General features: G+C 51.1%; 1 long non-coding RNA gene across 1 annotated transcript; it reads right to left on the minus strand.

Moving 5' to 3' along the window:
• Nucleotides 1-5,871: 5,871 nt before the first annotated feature.
• On the minus strand, nucleotides 5,872-19,027 carry LOC146420630 (uncharacterized). The gene is made up of 2 exons (XR_014849088.1): nucleotides 18,985-19,027; nucleotides 5,872-17,624 (listed from the first exon to the last, which is right to left on the minus strand). It is a non-coding gene; the product is annotated as an uncharacterized LOC146420630 (long non-coding RNA).
• Between the last annotated feature and the right edge of the window lie 1,310 nt (nucleotides 19,028-20,337).

Here is a 20,337-nt window from a genome sequence, read left to right on the forward strand (position 1 = left end):
TGGGCAGGGAGCAATTCAAGTGCAGCTGAATTCCCAACGTGCTCCTCCTGCTGCCGCCTTGCGAAGGCTCTGCAAAACCAGGGGGATTCGCCAGCCAAACAGCACCAGCTCCCTACAAAGAGCCCAACTCCCATCTCCAGCAAATCAGGGGAATTTCTCTGAATTGAGTGACGCTCTCTCCCGATTTACTACCCTAATTGTGAGCTATTATTATCGTCTGTGTGTCTGCGCTCGCCTCCCTCAGCCGCGCTGACAGCTCCAGACGGATCCCAGCCTCTCGGAGAACCAGACGAGCTCAGCTCTGCACCCACTTGGCTGTTTCACAAGGATTTAACAAGACGACGCCTTTGCTCGATATTATTATTAAATAATAATTCCCTCTTGAATTATTTCTCCTGTCTCAATGGGTTTTGTAGACACCCAAACCGGAATTCTTACCCCATCTGCGTGCTGGGAAAAGCTCTTGGTTGGGGGAATGTTCCAGGAACCAGGTGATCCTGTGCCCAGGGTGATCCCTTCTTATTGCCAGGGAAGCTCCCAAGGGCTGTTCAGACCCTCTGTTGGTGGGTTTCCAGACAGCCATACGAGTAACAAAAACTGTGCTTTTCCCCCTGTGTCCTGCTGGCAGTGGGTCTGGGAGATGCTCTGTGAAGCAGTGCTGTGGGGGATGGATGGATGGATGGATGGATGGATGGATGGATGGATGGATGGATGCCACAGGACAGGGTTGTCCCCAGGCCTGACCTCATCCAGAACAGCTGAATTTCATTGGAAAGCCCAACCCACAGCCAGCCCCACTGCTCAGGACACCCAGGGTGGACAGCAAGGCAGGGAAGGGGTGGGAGAAGCTTTCCAAGGAGGACAGAGTCCACCATGTCCTGCACAGCCTCAGACAGTGGCAGCTCTGTGTGTCCCTCCTGGTGACACCATCCCACCTCCTGCAGAACCACAGGGACACAGAGAGCACAAACCAACAGCCATTCTGGGAAGAAGATCCAAGCTGGCCCAAGGACTGCCCAGCAGAGGGGTTGGGCAGGGCAGAGCACTGAGCCCCACCTCCATCTGAGTTTTCCAGCAGAAAGGGATGACATAACTGGGCCTTGTGTCATTTTAGGAGCTGTGAAAGCTGTGAGCGACTTCCCGGGACTGTGATTCACCCTGCAGGGAAAGCATCCGACCTCCCACCCGCTGCTGACGTCAGAGGATGGAGCTCCTGGACCCTCAGCACCTCCTCGTGTGGGGTGGCAAGAGGAGGGGATGCCAGGAGGTGTCTGAAAAGGAGCAGAGCCTGGCAACATGGTGACACAGAGCAGGCTTTGCTTGTCCACGGCAGGTGCTGCTGGTGAATCCCAAAATGTTGTGGCGAGATAGGTCAGAGAGACTTCCCTGAGCCAGGGAGATGGGAGAAGGATCTTTGCCTGCAGGGATGTGGGAAAGGAGGGGCAGAGCAAAAGGAGAAGCTGGGCGAACCTCCTGGATCCCAGGGGGATCTTCTAGATCCTGAGAGGAACTCTAAACCTTGGTTTCTGAAGAGATCTCTTGGTTTCTGAGTGATCCTCCTGGATCCTCTGTGGTTCTCCTGATCCCTGGGAAGGCAAAACTGCTGAAAGAAAAACAGCAAAAATCACCTCTGTGCAAAGTTCACATTAAACACCTTCTCCCTCTGTAATTCCCCAAGGTGTTTTTCATACTAAAATACCCAATTATTTTGAAAAGCAGCTCCTTTGGGTTGAAGTCTGAATTCTCGTTTGGTCAGGATGGCTGAGTGGCCACTTTGCCTCCAAAGATGCTCCACTAGCCTGGAGAGGAGCTGGGCCCTGCTCACTGAAATAAAATCTTGTAGCTCAACCAAAACAGGGAAATAGAGCCAAAAGCTGAAACCTTCTGGTTGTTGAGACTAGGGAAGATAAGGCAAAGAGGAGATGGGAGAAACCTGCAGGGGAGATGACTCTGCTGGAAATGGCCAGAACCTCGGCTGGAGATGCTCACTGCCCACAGACAGATTCCCTGTGCCTGGGGGGAGCTGTGGGTGACCTCGGGGTCCCTCTGCACTGCCCTGGTGGGACACAAGTCCTTCCAGGACTGGCTCCCCGTGCAGGCGATGGCCAGGCTGGAAACTTCTCCCTCGTGGCACAGATGGGATGAGCAGCCCTGCAGACACTGTTTTTAGAGCCCGTGGGGCTCAGCCTGGTGCTGCTGGGTGGAGGCCAAGAGCTGCTGCAGGTCAGGTCTGAGCTGCAGAGTGGGGTGAGATGTTCCCATCACCCAGACTGCCAGCCCTCCCCAGCAGCTGCAGGACTGCAAACAAGCCGGGAGGAAAAGTGGTTTGAGAGGATGATTTCCCTCTTCTCTTCCTCCCACGCAGAGCTGCTGCAGGGAGGAGAAGCTGAGAGCTCAGGCTGGGAGTGCTTTCCCCACAGCCTGGCCATGGTGGCACTGAGGGCATGGTGGCACAAGATGGCCCTGAGTGGGATGGCCACAGAGCTGGCCCAAATCCTGGGCTGGTCCAGGACATGCCAGCCCCGTGGCTGTGCCACTTGGGGATCTGTGCCAATCATGGAATCCCAGAATGGTTTGGGCTGGGAGGGAGTTAAAATTCATCCAGCGCCACCCCCTGTCACAGGCAGGGACACATTCCACTATCCCAGGTTGCTCCAAGCCCTGTCCAGCCTGGCCTTGGACACTTCCAGGGATCCAGGGGCAGCCACAGCTTCTCTGGACACCCTGTGCCAGGGCCTGCCCACCCTCACAGGGAGGAATTCCTTCCCTGTATCAAATCTAAATCGACCCCTTTTAGTTAAAATCCTGGGTCATGCCAAACCTAGGCTGTGCCAGATTGTGAGCTGTGCCAAACCATGAGCTGTGCCAAACCATGAGCTGTGCCAAACCACGAGCTGTGCCAAACTGGGAGCCACACCCAGCCAAACTGTGGATGGTGCCAGTTTGGGAGCTGTGCCAAATTCCAGACCAGGCCAGCCCAGTCCACCTGACCCCCAAATCTCTCCAGAAGCCCCCAGCTGCCCTCACCCTGCAGCCAAGCCCAGCAGAGTTCCCTTCCCTGCAGCCTCCCCTGGGAACGCCCGTGCCATGGTGGAAAATTCCTGGAAGAAAAACTCCAAGATTTTATGGACATTTTCAAAGCATTTGGAGGACACTCATTATTTTTTGCCCCTGCTGAGCTGCTGGGGGCACCTGGAGATGTCCCATGCTGGTGACACTGAGCTGGGAATATGTCCCCAGCAGCTCTGGGTCACTGCTCTCTCTGGTGCCTGGGCAGGTGACAGATCCAGGCTGCAGGTGGCACAGGGAGAATGCAAGGTGACAGAGCCAAGGCTGTGTGGGCAGGCAGTGCCAGGGCCACATCTGCTCCCACAGGACCCAAAGCCCAGAGCGCCTGCCCAGGATCCATGGAATGCCACTGGGATCCGTGGGGATGTCACTGACAGGCAACATCCCCTTCCCTGTCATTCCTCGGCTGTATTTACTATTTCTCCATCTCCCACCCCCTCTTTTGGGAAGAGACAGACTTCCCCGTTTCCATGGAAACACTCCCCCTCTCCCCTCATTCCTTCAAAGAGGTTTTCATCCCTTTCTTTCAAAAATAGCTATTTTTAGCCACGGCTTCCCCTTCTCCCCCTCCCCACACTCTGCTTGCAGCTCACGTTTTCCCAGACAAGCAGCTCCCACCAGGCACCCCTGAGAGTTATGGATTCACCTCACAGGTGATTTGTCCAGGGCAGGAGCAGCTCAGGTCCATGAGCTGAGGAGCAGGAGCAGCTCAGGATTTGTCCAGGATTTGTCCAGGGCAGGAGCAGCTCAGATCCATGGTCCAGACCCTGAGGGTTCCCTTGATTTGTGCTCAAACCCCCTGGAGCTGTGGGATTTGGGGGATGAAGGAAGTGTTTGTGTTTGCAGGAAGGTCCTGGGAGCATTCAAAATCCCTTAACTCATTCCAAAGAATTCTGGAATGCCTGTCCCTGTGATCCCACAGCCCTGGGGAGCCAGAGGAACATTTCCTTTCCTGCCATCAGGATAAACCAAGAGGTGACTCCAACAGCTGGCAGAGCAGGAGGTAAAACCTCTTCCACCCTTCCCAAATCCCGACAGGGCAGAAACACCACCCAGATCCTCGGGGTCAGGGCTGCCTGTGGACCAGCAGGGTGAAGTGAAGGGCTGGAAGTGCAGCAGTGGGAGAACAACATCAAGAATCCATCAACAAATCGAATAATAACAAATGGCCTGGACGAGGTGCTGCTAAGTAAAGGAGGATTTCACAGGGGAAATTATAAACTTAGCATTCCCATGGATAAATGTGAGAGCAGAGGGATGGACAGCACCCCTTGTAGAAGGGTGCCAGGCCTGGCTGGAATAAAAAGGAAGATGTTTTGGATCACCATCCACTCAAAAGGCAGGAAATGAAGTATCCAAGACCAGGGCTCCTTAGCAAGGCATGGCTTGAGGAGCAGGGAAATGTGAAATCCCTGTAGAGCTGGGAGAGCCTCTCCACAGCATCCTGGCAAAGTCACGGCTGGCAGAGCCCAATGCCCTGGCTTGGAAAGAGGGACAGGACACAGGTCATTAAAATCCTGCACCGTGCTGAGGGATGAGCAGGGAGTGATGGATCGATATTTCTTCATGATGCAGGGAGGAAATGGCGCCCAGGGAAATTCCCCAGCAGGAAATTTGGAGGCAGCAAGGGGAGGATTTACGGCACAGCTCTGTCGCTGTGCAGGGAGGCACTGCTGGAGCTGAAACAGCCACCATCCCGGGGGATTCCCACCCTTGGACAGAGCAAAGCAGGAGCCAAAAGGCAGCAGGAACCACCCCGTGCACAGCCAGGTCCCTCCAGAGCCTTATTGGAGCTGAATTTCTCTGTGACAAACCCAGCAGCTCCAGGGGGCTCTGAGCAGCCAGCGCTGGGGGAATTCACCCTGTCCTTTGTCACCTCTGGGGATGGAGCAGCAACACCCACTCTGCAGTCACACTGTGTCCCCACAGCCAAGCCATCCGGGATAACAGGCTGTGCTCCTGGCTCAGTCACACTGCAATAAAACCCCTGGGATTTGTTTTAGCCTGGCAGCTCTGGCCTCGGGACACAGCACAGCTCCAGGCATTTCATCATGGAACCACAGAGCCATGGAATCCTGGAATGGTTAGGGTGGGAAGGAACCTTAAAGCTCCTCTTGTTTCACCCTCTGCCATGGGCAGGGGCACTTCCCACTAGCTCAGGTTTCTCTAACCTGGCCTTGGACACCTCCAGGGATGGGGCAGCCACAGCTTGTCTGGGGAGCAGAAAAAAAACAACTTTAACATTTCTAAGGCAACCAAAAACCTAAACCAAAACTTTGACACTCTTTGGCCACATTCACTTCTGGGTGAAGCTCACAGATGTGGTTTGAAGCCAAGAATGAGGTTTTTTTAATGAGATCCAGAGGTCATTTTGCAGGATTTCCATCTGGGGTGGGAGCAGCTCCTCCATCTCCATTCGTGTGCCAAAGCTCCATCAGTGCCACCCCTTCCTGTGCCACATCATCACATTTTTTAGGGTTTGCCTGGATCTCCCTCAGTGCAGGGATGCTGGAAACTGATTTTACCCCAGGATTTTATTCCTCTAGCAGGGTAAATTTGACTCCTGTGAATGGCATTAAATTTCAGATTATTTCATCCTGAAAATGAATTTTTCATGAAAATTTCACGAAATTTCAGATTATTTCATCCTAAAAATGAATTTTTCATTAAAATTTCATGAAAATTTCAGGTTATTTCATCCCAAAAAATGTGTTCCCATTAGAGGACACACCTCAAACCTCACACCACCCTTTCCACACCAACATCTCCCCTTCACCCACTCCAGTGTCAAACACCACACGCTGTGGTTCAGCTGTTTTATTGAACTTCGCGTATGAAAGAACAGTTTCCAGTTCTAATGAGAAAAAAAAATGAACATTAAAAAAATAAATTCAACATCAGGTAAAAAAATCACGCAACCAAAAAATAAAATAAAATCACTTTTTTCACCGGGAACTGAACACCACGGTAGAGTCACCAGGACGAGGGGATGCAGCAGCTGGTTTTAGCATCAGACTGCTATCCAAAAAAAACAAATTTTAAACAGTTGCAACACAGCTCACTGGCAAAACCAGAGTTGAAAATGAACTCAGAGTAACAAGACTGCGTTTGACATCTCCAGTCCAAAACCTCATCGTTCCTGTGTCACCTGATCAGTCAGGATTTGGAGATGAATTCACATTTCCAGTTGGATACACGGAATTTCCCAATATTTCACTATACACCCAGTGCATGTGAGGTGAGACAGACATGGAAACATTTCTGCATTACCCACCTGCACGTGTGAAGGAAGGAAAGCAAAGTCAAAATGATATCCAGCCTTCTCCATCCTGGGAAGGTTCCATGAAAACCAGTTGCATAGTAGAGGATGGGAAATTAAGAAACGTGAGCTGCTCCTGTGCTGGAGGTCAATGCAAGGTCTCCTTTTTGCCACGTTTTGGGGTCTCAGGTGATGAATTTAGAGCCTGTTCTCCTTGAAAGGTGCCAAATTCAGCCACTCACCCTGACCTCCAGCAGCCAGGGGGATTTCCCTGCAGGACCTGAGGAACTGGGATAACCAAGTCTAATTCCAAAGGCAGCACAAGGGACATGGCAGCCAACACAGTTTTGCATTAAAACTCCACTATTTCAGGCACTTTCTGACTACATTTCCCCTTAATACCTTTTGATTCACAGTTCCAGCTCTACCCATGACTTGTGTGTTGCCAGGCAAATTGTCCTGCTCTGAAATCTTCCTCTGGAACAGGAATGATGCATTTCAAACCCAGCAGCACTGCCTGGCCTTGCTGAGGTCAGAGATTGTTATGGACAGCACCAGCCAGAACCATCTCAGACCATCCCCTTGAAAGGTGCACTGATGACATCATCTTGCAGAAAGCAGGAAAAATTGAGAAAAGAAACATAGTTTACCTGGCTGGTGGAAAATCTGGGGATTAGAATGTATAATTTAATTCACTTGTTACTTGGCTTTAATCTCAGGTTGAGGGAGAAACATCTACCAGGGTTTGTGCAATGCAGGAGAGCGGGAAGCACTCAGGGAAGAAAATCTCTATCTCAGAAATTCCTTAATTTTAACAGGATTCAGCAGCAATAACAGCATTTGAACACCTGGCTCAGGAAACACCCAAGAGTGTGAGGTAATGAAGCCTCCAGGCTGCTCCAGGCTGCTTTCTGAGATGTCAATCCTGCAGGGGTTTGCCTCTGGAAAGAGGCTGGAGGCAGGGATGGGACTGCAGGAATCACAGATTGAGAGAATCCTGGGATGCTTTGGGTTGGAAGGGACTTTAAAATTCATCTTGTTCCATCCTCTGCCATGACAGGGACACCTTCCACTGTCCCAGGGTGCCCCAAGCCCTGTCCATCCTGGCCTTGGACACTTCCAGGGATCCAGGGGCAGCCACAGCTTCTCTGGGCACCCTGTGCCAGGGCCTCACCACATCCTCACTTTTCCCCCAAATCCAACCTCCCAGTATTCCCTCCCTCCCTCTCTGCTAAGCCCCATCCCTGTGCCATGTCCCCTGAGCCTTCCTTAGCGCCCTGCAACACTTTTGGACATCTCTCCCTTTCTAATTCTGCTGCCTTCTTAAAACAGCTTAAAAAGCACGTCACTGACAGGAGCGGCTTTCCGTGACCCTCCCCAGCCCAGCTCCCCAGATCCGCTTTCCCTGCCAGCAGCAGAGCCCTCATCGCTTTAATTGCACCCTAAAATTAACAGGGGAGGAAGGGTTGGTGCACAGCTCTGGGCTGGGCACGGAGCAGAGATGCAGACGTGTTCAGCGTCTCAAGAGCTCCGTCTGAGCACGACAGCTCGGAGCTGCTCGGCGTCTCGGAGCACGGCTTTGAAGGGCTATGAATAAAGATGAGCAGCCTGCCTTGGGATGATTATGGGAATCAAAGCACGCTATTTTTTGGATCTTCTCTTGATGTCAGCCATCATTAAATCGCTGCCTTTTTTTTTGTTGTTTTTTTAATCGGCTGGATACATTTTTAATTTGCCTTCCCTCGCCAAACGCGGCGCTGCGCTCCGTTTGCAGGCGGGACGATGGTTATCTGCGACACCCAGAGCGCTGGCAACACACATCAATACACTGGACCGACAGTTAAAGACTATCAAACTCTCAATTATTGTGGAAAAGCACATTAACGACCAGCTGGCTCAGCGGCCAAGCACGAGAGCAGAGCGGCAGCGCCGAGGCCGGAATGCACAACACCGAGGAGAGGTGGCATTTGGCAAGATTGTCATCGGTGGGAGGTGTCCAGGGGGTGGTTGGGACCCTCTGACCCAGCTGGGTGAAGGGATCTGGTTTTTCCCACCACTTTAATAATCAAAATACAGTTTTGAGCCCTAACGGAGAGACGCTGTAACAAGTGGCTACTGAAAACGGACGAGGTATAATTATGTTACACACACACACCATAAAAAAGCTCTCTGTAACACCGGTGAAAAATAAAAAAAACCTTTAGTACTGATACATTCTATCCCCCATTTTAAGGGCTACTTGATCATGTTCCAAAAGAAACTAAATATAACACCTTTGGGACCAGGGCTTCCCAAGATCCAGGGCTGTGCTGCAGTCCAAAAAAACCAATTCTCCTCCTGTTGATGTGCAGTTAATGTCCTGTGGGCAGCCTGGGACACCCATCTGTCACGGGGGGCTTGATGTTTGCAGCCCAAACCCACCAGCTGGGTGCAGGAGTGGGTTTGGGGTCAATATCTCCCATTTCAGAGCTGCCGAAGCTCTGCTCAGCCTCCTCGGCAGCCTCAGCACACCACGAACCTGTCACGCTGCAGGGAGGCTGCAGACAAATGTGTTTTGCAGCTCCTCAGGGGTTTGGGAGGTGACATGTCCCAAAAAAGCCCAGCTCCGTCTCGCCCAGCCTGGCAGCAGCTCCTCCACGGCAGTGCGAGAGTTTTGGGAGTTCCCAGGGATGGAAACAGCTCAGCCCTCACCCCAAACCCCGGCACTGCTCCTGGGCTGTTTGCAGGGCTCCTTGGAGGCTCTGTGATTTGACGGTTTAAACACAGAATAATTTCAGTGCTGGGGTGAGGCGGGCAGGGGGACAGAGCTCCTCTGCAGGGGTTTGGCAGTGCCAGGAGCACCAACGCTGCCATTCCCCCAGAGCAATCCTGCTCCTGGAAGAGCCCATGGAGCACGGGATGGCCTCGGGCAGGGCACGGCCGAGCCGAGTTAATGAGAGCCACCGCTCTAATTAGCGCTAATTGGTGCAGGCGGCTCTCGCACCGCATCGATCTCACACGGCGGGTTGTTTCACCTCCGCGCTTCCCTAACATCCCTGCCGAGCCCTGGCACCCCCTGCTCATCTCCGCGGGCTCAGGAAATGCTCCATGGGCTCCTCCAGCTATCCTGGTCCCCAATCCCAATCCCAATCCCCCTCCGCACCTCGTGCGGCTAAAGCCGAAAACCAGGATAAATCCAGGATAAATCCAGGATAAATCCAGGAGCCAGCAGCCCTTTCTCCTCCTTTCACCCCCAGCTCCAGTGCCCACAGGGCTCCTGCCATGCTGGGAATTAATGCAGGAGGAGCAATGATCCACCGAGAGCCAGATCCATACTTGCTCTTCGTTCTCCAGCTGATTAAATTGACTAAAACTGCTGGTTTAACACTTTTTGCTCCTTTTCTCGCCATCTCAGCCCAACCTGCACCTGTGCAGAGCCCCAGAGATTTCTGTATTTGGGCCTCCCCTGCTCTTCTCCCAGGAACAAAGTCTCCACCACCAACAGTGCACCTGCCACGGCAGGAGGAGGAATTCCAGCCAAGAAATTATCCTTGTTTCAAAAACAAACAGAATAAACGCGACCTCACCAAAGCCAACGCATTCCTCACAAGAATCTCATTGTTTCCCAACGTTAAGGGAATTTCTCAATCCGAATTTGTAAGAATCTCATTGTTTCCCAGCATTAAAGGGAATTTCTCAATCCCAATTTCAGCTGAAGTTGGTGTGCAGCGTTTTTGTTTATCTTCTAAACTCTTCTGCAAGGCAGAAATGCAGTGCAGACAGTTGGCTGCTTTGCCTTGAATATTCCCGAGTTTTCCCATTTCCAAGCCTTCCTCCCACGCAGAAGTTGGTTTTCAGTGCATCCCCACTGGGTTTGTGCCTCGAAACATCCCACGTGTGTCTCCTGGGGATGTTCTGTGAAATGCAGGTAAACAGCTCCACCGGGGAAAGATGCAGGTTTTGGTGCTTCCTTCTGGGAAAGTGGTTCTTCCTCCACCTCCCAGTGCCTGCTGGGGACCTCAAGGCTTGGCTTTGGACACAAGAGACAATCAGCAGCATCAACCCAAGGATCTGTTTCACACACAACGATTTGGGTTCCTGTTACCTCCCCCTGAGCAGCCAGAGGATGCTCCAGTTCACTCAGCTCTGTCCAGTCCAAATTAACATTCCCAAACCATTCCCAGGGAATTATTGCAATGCAGATGCAGAGGTTCCTGCGCTCATCTGAGTCTCTCCAACATCATTTTCACCCTTAAATCCAACACTGCTCTGAGTTTCGCTCTGCTCCTCCAGCAGAGGCTGTGCTGGGAGGGTTTCAATCTCCAGCCTGGGATGGAGGCAGCGTGAGGAGGTGGATGAGGCTGGAGAGGAGGAAAAGGGGGGGCAAGAGGCAGGAGAGACCATCAACCCCTTTGCCATTTCGAATTATCCCTTTGCCATTTGCATTTATCCCTTTGCACCCCATTTATCCTTTGCACACCATTTATCCCTTTGCACACCATTTATCCCTTTGCACCAGGATCATGTTGATCCATGCAGTCCCAGGAAATGCAGTGAGGTTATGGAAAGCTCAGGTTTAAGAGCTTCCCAGCTCAGCCCAGGCAACCCACAGCTCTAAACCTGCCACCGAAATCCTCAGTGTGCAAAATGAAACAGCAACTGGCAAAGGAAGGATGGAATTCCCGATTATTACAGAATTATCAAGGCAATACCATAATATTCCCACAAGGCTAGAGCACTGTGGATCCAGACAAGGGCACAGAGGCTCTCAGAAAATGAAGCAGGAGCATGGTCAGCCAAGAATTGGGTTTTTAGACCTTTTCCACCCCAGAAATTCAATTTTTCCTCAGGTTTTCGTGGAGTGATCCTGATAGCAAGGCACAGCTGCTCGACATCCTTTTCCCCAGCACCAGCAGAGATGTCACTTCCTTAATAAGGACTTGCAGTAAATCACAGCCTTTGGTACAGCACAGAGCTACTTATAAAGGGCATTTCCAGGAAAGTGAGAAAAATGGAACAGAAATGATTCCCAAAGAGCTGAGAACAGCCCCTGGCCTTTGCCAGGGAACAGCCACAGCACCCAAAATTCTCCCCACTCCCTCCCACCCCGAGCAAAACTCTTGGACTGAGTTTTAGCAGCTCTGCTTGACATTTCCTTTCTGGCTGCTTCATCTTTCAAGAGATCTTTGTTTTTTTAAATAATAATAAAAAAGACTGTAATAATGTCCAAACGATTTCCACCTCTCCTCCTCCTTTTCCCTGGCTTTGCTCAGTCTCATTATATTGCACAAATTGAAGATATTCTGGCTCCAAAGACCTTCCCTTCTACATAATGCACTTGTTAGAAAACACAGATCAAAGTGGGGAATATTCCATATATAAATCTATGTATGAAATATGAGCTGGGTTTCAGTGGGGAGGACAGGTCCTCTGCCAGTCAGGTCCACAGCAGCATCCATCACCATATCCAGGATGTTTGGGATTTTTGTCCTTTCCTTGGAGATGTTTTATTTCTCAACACAGTCCTGAAGGTTTTCAATTCGAAACTTCCTCTGTGATCTGTTGGGCAGAGCAAAGAAGCACTTTTATGCACAGCCTGCTTTGGAAAACAAGAAAAGATTCTCTCTTTTTTCAAGTAAAGTGGAAGAGATGTTGCTCGTTGCTCCTCCCTGACAAATTCCCATCTCCATTTCCCACGAAGGAAAAGTGAAAATTTGCTAATTAAAATTCTTTAATGGACTAAATGCCACACAGTCTAAAGCGAGCTAAAGATAGGAAAAAGATTCATTAAATATATTCTGGTTATTAACTGTTATCTCACATTAACGGCAAGCTCCAAACCCAGAATAATTAGTGCCAAGTGGGTTTTCCTCATGTTTTTATCTTAATCAAGCTGGGTTTGTTCTGACCTGATGTAATTCACGAGATATTGAGCAACTGGTTGATTTTATAAATCCATTCCAGGGGGATGGGAAGAACCAGGGCTGATCCCACTCCACTCCCAGAGTTTGGACTGTGGAGTCTTTCCCACAGAGCTCATCCCAAAATCCCATTTTGATGTGGGAATGAGGATGTCCAGCAAAGATCCCCAAAAATCCCCCAATCTCTGCAGTGCTGGAGTGATGAGCACAGGAATTCAGCTGGAACTGGAGCCATAACTCCACACCCCAGGAGCTCAGCCTGACTCCTATTTAATACAGGGAGAAGCTCTGCTCTGAGACACTGAAATTTCTAGAAATTTCGTGCAACTGTTTCTATCCCTCTCATCTTCTGAAAAATTCACGTTCTGCCTTTAGTTCCCACCGTGGCAATGAGAGCATCCCAGCTCCCCAGTCAGGCTGTGTGAGCTGGGTGCTCCCTCAGCAGTGGGGATGAGGAAAGGTTGGGAGGAGCTGCAGCCACAGCTCAGAGCCTGGCCTAAGGCTGCAGGACCTGCCTGCTCCCAGCTCAGCCCCAAAAATCAGCCTGTTTGCCTCAAAAGATGGAGATATCCCAGGTGGGATCTGTGCACTGAGGAGGGAGAGATCCTCTCGCTGGATGCTGCAGGGATGAGGATGCAGGGATGGAGAGGCTGCAGGGATGAAGTTGCAGCATCAATGAGGATGTGGGAATGAAGTTGCAGGGATAACGAGGATGCAGCGATGATGAGGATGCAAGGAAGATGATATTGCAGGAATAATGGGGATGCAGGGGTGATGATGTTGCAGGGATAATAGGGATGCAGGGGTGATGTTACAGGGAAGATGATGTTGCAGGAATGATAAGGATGCAGGGAGAATGATGTTGCAGCTATGATGAAATTGCAGATGAAGTTGCAGGGATGAAGTTGCAGGGATAATGAGCATGCAGTCATGGTGTTGCAGGGATGATGAAGATGCAGCCACTATGAAGTTGCAGGGATAATGTTGCAGTGATGATGAGGATGTAGGGATGGTGAAGTTGCAGGGAGAGGACGAAGGGATAATGAGAATTCAGGGATGAAGAGAATTCAGGGATGAAGCTGCAGGGATGATGAAGATGCAGCTACTATGAAGTTGCAGTGATAACATTGCAAGGATGGTGAGGATGCACAGAGGATTATGTTGCCGCTATAATGAAATTGCAGAGATGAATTGCAGGAATGATGAGGATGCAGGGATGAAGTTGCAGGAATGATGAGGATGCAGGAATGATGAGGATGCAGGGATGCTGAGGATGCAGGGATGATGAAGTTGCAGGAATGATGAGGATGCAGGGATGCTGAGGATGCAGGGATGATGGTGTTATGGGGATGCTGAGGATGCACCTGCAGGGATAATGAGGACACAGGGATGTAGGAATGATGCTACAGGGATGCTAAAATCCAGCAGAGATGGGAAAGAGCTGGGAACTCCTGCCAGGAGCAAAGATCCCCTTGCAAGGCAGTGCAGCACTGGGGAAAGGAGCTTCCCAAGGGGCTCAGTGCTCCGAGCAAGGATCTCAGCCCAGCTTATCCTGAAGTGCCAGCAGGACAATTCCCAGCCAAAACCAAATGGGGTTTTCTGCTTTATTGGACTGGGCTTGCTAGGGGATTAAACCTCTCCCACCTGCCAGCCTGGAAAGGCTCCAAACTGCCAGGATCCTCGAGGATCACTGGAGTGTTACACACTCAGTAAATAAATAATCACACAAATGGCACCCAAACAGCACCTGCAGCCCAGGAAATGCCACTGGTTTGGGCAGGAAGGGGATGGTGGGGTTGGGACTCTGCAGATGAAGTGGTAAATAACAATTTAATTCCAGGTAAATAATCCAGTGCTTTGGGGTAGCCTGGAGCCTTTCCAAGCTGGGTCCTTGCCCGTGAAGAAAGAAATGCCAAATTCTCAGCCTAACAATGGTGTTATTTTTCTGAATCCAGTAGGAACAGCAGTGGGAGTGAACAGTCAGGAGCAACCAGGAGCTATCACTGCTCCAGCTCCTGAAGGGATCCAGATGTCTTTCCATCATACAGGGGTGAGGAAATACTCTCTATCCCAAGAGAAATAGAGGATATTAAACAGCAGCCACAAAAATTAGATGTTTTTAAATTAGCTGAGCCAAATAACTTTTATCTGAGCTCTCAGAGTTGGTGGAGCAGCTCCTGGGAGTGCAAGTACTGAGCACCTCCTGAGTCCTTCCAGAGGACTGGAAAACAGCTCCTGTTTGGGGCTAAAACAATTTTTTTAGTTTTTTTAAGGGATAAACAAAGAGACCTGCAAAAACAGTGTGTCTGACCATCTGTCACTGATCCCAAACAACGTGCTGGAATGGCTGAGAGTCTTAATGCAGAATTGAAGAGGAAGATTTAATTGGTGCAAGTCAACACAGGGTTAGGGAAAAGAGATCTTATCAAATTCACTGGTATCTCTGACTGAGTGCCACACTTGGCTGATAAAGGTGCTTGGGTAAAGCTCTTCTCTGGGGGAATTGCATGGCTGTTTGGTTCAGAAAGTGGAGGAATAAAGCTAAATTCCCGGGAGATGTCCCAAGTGAGAAAGCCAGCTGGACCCAGGTCGCTTCCCCACTCACTCCTCCTCAGGCTCACTGTTTTTCTCAGAGCATTTTGCAATCAGGGTGGGAGAAACATCCCTGGAAACTTCCAGCCCTGGGAGAGAACAGCCCAGGCTTGTTTCTGAGGCTGCAGAAAGATGATTTCCCACCTTAATTCCAAGGGATTTAAAGTGTGGGGTATCATTCAGGCACCTGCACCCACCTTGAAACCTTGGGATTCTCTCCAGCCAGGGGAAATAACTGAGATTATTGGAGTTCCCAGGGCAAGGTCTGCTGGCTTTTCCAGCCTCAAGGAAGCTGAATCCCATAAAACCTTTGGAGGACTCCTTACTTCTTGCCCTGTGTTTCAAAACCACCTCTTCCCTCCACAGGAGTTTCATTTCAAACACTTCCTGAAGCTGCTCTGTGTCATTTACAGATGGGGAAACTGAGGCACGGAGGTGTCAACCTGCCCAAAACCAGGGAGCAAAGCCCACAGGGCTCCCAGCCTGCAGCTCTGGGAGCAGGAACACATTTCTGTGGGTTGCCAAATCCCCCTGAAGGGCACAGCATCCCCCATCCCACTCTGCTCCTTCCCTGCACCAAGTCCAAGGGCAAACTCAGCTCTCTGCAAACCCAAAAATGACTTTGCAAAGTGTGTGTTAATCCCATTCATCCTCCATCCCAACCTCTGGCTTGCCGTGGAGCAACACCCTGAGCACAAACCCTGCTGCAGCAGCCCTGATCCTGCTGCCACAGCTGAGCCTTCGGTGCTTCTGTTGGAAAATAGACCAGTTTAATATCTGAAAAACCTTGTAAAAGCCACTGGTCATTGAATGGTTCTCTCTGCACAGCCGGGCTGTGTGTGGATGAGATGATTTCTGTGGTGCATCCTGGCCAGAACAACATCCTGGCCAGAAAATAAAGTAATGTCTCGACTCTCTAACACTAAAAATGTTGTTGGAGGGTTGTTGTTTTTCCCACAGTTTCAGTGACACTTCCACCACTGAACAAACCATAATGAAACCCCAACAGATTTTCCTTATTGATCCATGGAGGTGCTTTGGAGGAAGCAAAGCAAAGCAGCTGGTGCTGGTCAGCCTCAAAATAAACCTGGCTGCACTTTGCAGCCTTGCTGGGGTGAGCAGAGATGACCACCAGCTCCTCTTCCCTCCCAAACCACATCCAACCCCAGCCAGGGAGTTCAGAGATGCTAAAAATGAAGTTCAACCACCGGAGCAAAGCAACGGAGCTTCAACGAGCTCAGAAAAGCATCGGAATGAGAGTCTCAAGGAAATGAATCATTTCCAAACAAACCCAGCAGCGCCTGCTGCTGTCGGCATGGCTGAGCTGGGGGTTTCACTATGAGTGTGTAGAGACATCAAGGCTCTTGGCACCCAAACTGCAGGGAAAAACAAACACCTCCAACAACATTTTCAGTGTTAGAGAGTCAAGGCATTACTTTGTTATCTGGCCAGGTTGTTGTTCTGGCCAGGATGTACCACAGAAATCATCTCATCCACACACAGCCCGGCTGTGCAGAGAGAACCATTCCAGGACACGTGATTTTACTCAATGTTTCAGATATTTTACACAGTAAAATACATAGAGATGTGTTGGGTCAGTGTTCATTGGTCCAAAGTTGAGCAAACCCCCAGTATTCAGTTTCTCGTTGGATCTGAATCTCCTCACCTCTGATGTTAATTAGATTTTTCATTCTCCAATTTTCCTCAGTCCTTTCCTGCCCAGATGTCTTCAGCCCTGCTGCAGGTAGCTGTTTGTAGATAGCCACTGCTGTCTGCTGATGTTCTGCTGAAAGCTCTTTATCTTTTGGGTTCTCCCAGTCTGCTGACATGCTGAGTCCACCAGACTTCACCTGGCAGAACAATGCCCTGGAAAAAACCTAAAATTCCTTTTCCCAGGGTAAAAACAAACAGAACCCTTTGACTAAAGTTATACAAAAATTTTTAAACTGGTGTATTTTCCAACACTCCGAGCAGGGAAAAGCAGCGGTCAGGGAGCATTGCAGGTCCTCCTGACTCCAGCAAGAAGCTGAAGGAGATGGGAGACATGTTCTAATTCACTTGAGCATGTCTTGGTTGATAAGGAGGAGGGAAGTGAGGTGCCCTGCGGGGAGCTTCATGCGGGGAGGTTTCCCTGCCCTGCTGCCAAGCAGCCTCAGCGCTGAAAATTCAGGCTCTGAGTGGTGATGAGACACAGACTGACCCTGGGAGCTGAGGGTGTCAGAGCAGCACCTGAATCGTGGGAGGAAAAGCACAGAGGGGCTTGTGGGGTTTGCGTTTGGGGCTGAGTTTTGCCAGAAATGGGGATGAAAGGGCTTCAGCTGTGAGGGTGGAGTGGGACCCTGAACATCCCTGTTCCACAGACAGGGTGGTTGTCAGCATTAAAAATTGGGATTCACTGAGTGATATATTCCAGCATTGGATGGTTCTCAGCATTAAAAACTGGGATTCACTGGGTGATATATTCCTGTTCCACACACAGGGTGGTTCTCTGCAGCACAAACTGGGATTCACTGAGTGACAAGTGCAGGAGCCCCGAAACCTTCCCAGCACAGAGCAGCCAAAGCGCAGCCACCAGGTGGGATAAACATCCCTGGGACAGGGACACTGTCACTCACTGTCCTGTTTGGGGAGCCAAGAATGGAGCTAAAGGTCTCCATTGTATTCCAGGCCCAACCACAGCCCAGCTGGGAGGGTTTTGCTGGGAGCCAAACCACCAAAGATCCAGGAGGGGCTGGGGCTGCTCTGCAGGGATCCCCTGGCAGCAGATGTGTCCCTGCTGGGGTGGCTCTTCCCAAGGCTGGACCCTCCTGCTGGTGCCAGTCTCGCTTCTGACCTAAGAAACCCCCAGTCACCACCCCTGGAACAAATTAAACCCCTCCACTGCTGGAGGAGTGCTTCCCAGCTGGGATGAGGCACCTCGGGGCACCCGAAATACCCCAAAATGTCCTCATCAAAGCGGTGATGGCCACAGCCCCAGGAGTGTTTCCAAGGACAGGAAGCACATGGCTCCATCCCTCCCTGCTCAATGCCCAACTCCCACCTCTGGCACAGGGACAGGGCTGGTGTCACCCCAAAACCACGGGAATCTGCCAGCAAACAGCAGCCAGGGAAACGGGAAAAGGCAGCAATGTCCCATCCTTTGGGGGTACAAAGTCAAGCCAAGCACCCCATTCCTGCCGTGGGGGGATCCATAGCAGGGAGGGTGCAGGGGAGCAGCACCGGCTCTGTAAGAGAGAGATAATTCCTAGGATTAGCTCTGCCCACAGTGCCCTGCAGCCATCGAATCATCAAATGCTTCGGGTTGGAAGGGACCTTAAAGATCATCTCTGACAAAGATCATGTAAAATCCAGAAATTCCCTATTTCCCTGCTCCCATCCCGCTGCCCTTGCAGGAGGATGCCAGGGCACTAAGCTCTCCTTCCAGGCGCACACAGAACTGAAATTAAAGGGCAAAATAAGCCACCGTTAAATCCTGTTTGTCTGTTTGCACACCAAGGTTTGCAGCCTACCCGGAGATCGTTTCTAAAGCATTTAAAACAGGGAAAACCAAGCTCTGCTTCCATCCGGCGGCGGTGGAGCCTCCGAGAGCTCTCACCGAGACATGCATATTTTAAAAGCTTGGCAGGAGAGGGCTCCAAACTACACAATTAAACAGATTTTACACACAACGCTCCCCGTACACACCGAGCACTGCCAAAGCCCATTTCCCTGCAGGAGAGACCCCTTTGGAGCAATGACCGCGGCTGGCTCCTTCCATTCCGCCGGGGAAAGCACTTGTCTGCCCTTTGCCGCTGCTCAATTGCCCGTAAACTGGGGATTAAAAACAAAACCGGCTTCTTTTGTCGAGGGATGGAGCGGGAACAATTGCCGGGGAAGAAATTTAACCCTCCTGGAGGAAAGAGATATCTGCAGCCCTTGTCTGTGTCCACACGTGGGGTGGGATGGATACTGCGGCCACCCCGAGCACCCGGAGGGCATCTATTGTGCTGCAGAACAACAGAACCTTTTGAAGGAGTTCAGGCCTGGAAACACACAGAAAAGAGGGCGAAGGAGCAGGAGGAAAAGGTGATGGTGTCGAAGTACCGAGTGGAGAGGCAGGGGTTGGGGTTGTTGGGTGTCACTGCATCCCCCAGCGCCAGGGATGTTTCTTCCCCAAGGCTGAACCCTCCTGCTGGTGCCAGTCTCACTTCTGACCTAATCACCACCCCTGAGGGAAATCAAACCCCTCCACTGCTGGAGAAGTGATTCCCAGTTGGGATGAGGCACCTCAGGGCACCCAAAATACCCCAAAATGTCCTCAATGTGCCTTCCCAAGGTGGCATGCAGGGCTGGAAGAGAACAGATCCTAAAACACAGGCAGAGGGGAAGGGAAACTGACAGGAGGCTGTGAAAAGAGCAAAGTGCCAGGACAAGGCTCTGCAGCCCCCGGTGCCACTGTGTGGGGGTTGGGAGATGTTCTTTAAGGTCCTTTTCAACCCAAAGCAGTCTGTGATTCCCTGATAAACTGAAGGAATCCACAGGCTGCATCCCTGCGGTAAGAGCTGCTCCTTCCACCCTCACTCCCATCCTTCAGTGTCTCTCAGGTGACAGGGATGAAGGGCAAGGGACAGGAGGGACATTGCAGTGGCACCAGGCTGGGATCCCCAAGCGCTGCAGGGAGCCTGTGCTGGCTCTCTGGGCAGTGGGAAATGCCAGCCAGCAGCTCGGGGTAATGCACTTTCCTCCATTTAATGCAATAAGCCGTGGCTGGGTGAGCCCTCGCCTCGCAGACAGCAGCTCCGCTAATGCTAATCCCCTAATGCTGCCCCTCTAAGCACATTAGGGACAGGCGAGCCCAGCACGGGCCAAGGCTGCTCCGTGACTCCCCGGTGGCTGCTGAAGCACTGCCTTGTCCCAGCGGGGCAGCAGAGCAGAGCCACTTAAACAACAGCTGGCTGCGGAGAGCTCGGGGTTTCAGGGATCTCTGCAATTCCTGGCACAACATGTGCGGCAGCAGCTCCAGAGGAGCCGTCAGAGCAGGGAACAGGAGGTGTTTATCAGAGACACTGAACGGTTTGGATTGGAAAGGACCCAAAATCCTGCCATGGGACACCTTCCACTGGAGCAGGTGGCTCAGCTTTTCTCACTGAATGGTTCTCATGAGAGAACAGAGAGGGAGGATGCAGAGAAACAGAGCAGAACTTCCCAAGGGTATCACCAGTTTTCCCATTCCAGTTTTTGGGGTGTACCTAAAAGACAGAGCAGCAGTGGTTTCATGTTGTTCAGGTTCAAAAAAAATTTTTTTGAACCTGAAAAAGGTGAAATCTAGGTCAGACATACAGAGGAAATCCTCCCCTGTGAGGGTGGGCAGGCCCTGGCACAGAGTGCCCAGAGAAGCTGTGGCTGCCCCTGGATCCCTGGCAGTGTCCAAGGCCAGGCTGGACAGGGCTTGGAGCAACCTGGGATAGTGGAAGGTGTCCCTGCCATGGCAGGGGTGGCACTGGATGATCCTTAATGTCCCTCCCAGCCCAAACCAGT

This window comes from Lichenostomus cassidix, unplaced genomic scaffold, assembly GCF_008360975.1.
Source record: "Lichenostomus cassidix isolate B80296 unplaced genomic scaffold, HeHo_3.0 HiC_scaffold_548, whole genome shotgun sequence".
Lineage (NCBI taxonomy): Eukaryota > Metazoa > Chordata > Aves > Passeriformes > Meliphagidae > Lichenostomus > Lichenostomus cassidix.